The sequence below is a fragment of the Protobothrops mucrosquamatus genome, unplaced genomic scaffold (assembly GCF_001527695.2).
Source record: "Protobothrops mucrosquamatus isolate PMUCROS unplaced genomic scaffold, P.Mucros_1.0 scaffold4889, whole genome shotgun sequence".
Classification (NCBI taxonomy): Eukaryota; Metazoa; Chordata; class Lepidosauria; order Squamata; family Viperidae; genus Protobothrops; species Protobothrops mucrosquamatus.
Window position 1 is genome coordinate 20812 of NW_015390777.1, and position 1545 is coordinate 22356.

Below are 1545 nucleotides of genomic sequence, written 5' to 3' on the forward strand. Positions count from 1 at the left end.
GCCTGATCTACCAGTTGCGCCCTTTTCTGGACCGGGATGCTTTGCGCACAGTCACTCAGGCTCTCGTCACCTCCCGCCTGGACTACTGTAATGCTCTTTACATGGGGCTCCCTATGAGGAGCATCCGGAGGCTTCAGCTGGTCCAGAATGCGGCCGCGCGGGCGGTGTTGGGAGCGACGCGTCGCTCCCACGTAACGCCGCTGCTGCACGAGCTGCACTGGCTACCAGTGGCCTTCCGGGTACGCTTTAAGGTGTTAGTTACCACCTTTAAAGCGCTCCATGGCATAGGACCTGGATATTTACGAGACCGCCTTCTGCCACAGATTCCCTCCCACAGACCGGTACGCTCCCACAGAGTGGGTCTCCTCAGGGTGCCGTCGGCCAAGCAATGTCGGCTGGCGACCCCCAGGGGGAGGGCCTTCTCTGTGGGTGCCCCCACCCTCTGGAACGAGCTACCCCCCGAGATCCGGACGATTCCGGATCTCCTAACCTTCCGCTGCACCCTCAAGACATGGCTTTTTCAACAAGCGGGACTGACCTAGGGTGAATTTTAAATAGGGAAAAATTTTTAAAAATTTTCAAAGATTTTAAATATGACACAGCTATTAATATATTTGCTTTTTAATTGGTTTTATAGGGGAAATGTTTTTTTGTGTTGTTTTTTTAACATGCTGTGAGCCGCCCTGAGTCCCTCTGGGGAGAAGGGCGGCATAGAAGTTTAAATATAAATAAATAAAACTGTTAGGAAGTTTCTCCTTAGTTCCAGGTTGCTTCTCTCCTTGATCAGTTTCTATCCGTTGCTTCTTGTCCTGCCTTCAGTCGCCTTGGAGAATAGCTTGACTCCCTCTTCTTTGGGGCAGCCCCTGAGACCCTGGAAGACTGTATCATGTCCCCCCTCGTCCTTCTCTTCGTTAAACTAGACAGACCCAATTCCAGCAGCCGTTCCTGGTATGTTTTAGCCTCCAGTCCCCTGATCATCTTTGTTGCTCTTCTCTGCACTCTTTCTAGAGTCTCAACATCTTTTTTACATCGTGGTGACCAAAACTGGATGTAGTATTCCAAGTGTGGCCTTACCAAGGCCTTGTAAAGTGGTATTAACACTTCACCTGATCTTGATTCTCTCCCTCTGTTAATGCAGCCTAACACTGTGTTGGCCTTTTTGGCAGCTGCAGCACACGGCTGGCTCCTATTTAGGTGATTGTCCACTAGGACTCCGAGATCCCTCTCACAGTTACTACTATTGAGCAAGGCACCCCCTATACTATATCTATGCCCTGTGCTTCTGTGCAAAGGCTGAAAAAAGGGGGGGCTCAGCTTCCTGCCCCTTTTGAGGGCTAAGCCCCACGAGAGGCTTATCGGGGAGAGACAGCGAGGCCAGACCCAGACAGGAAGAGGAAAAGCATGGCCTTGAATGTGGGGTGGCATAGCCACAGACAGGACCTGCCAACCTGCTGGGTCCCTTCTCCTTCTCATTCAGCTGGAAGGGACCTCGGAGGTCTTCTAGTCCAGCCCTCTGCTCAAGGAAGGAGACCCTTACAGAAACTG

The 1545-nt window shown here is 51.7% G+C and overlaps 1 protein-coding gene across 1 annotated transcript in view; it reads right to left on the minus strand.

The window, feature by feature from the left end:
- The window catches only part of LOC107299417 (bactericidal permeability-increasing protein-like), a gene marked incomplete at both ends in the record, with an annotated part of 57266 nt that overhangs the window by 9445 nt on the left and 46276 nt on the right, over positions 1 to 1545 (minus strand). The gene's annotated exons all lie outside the window — the stretch shown is intronic.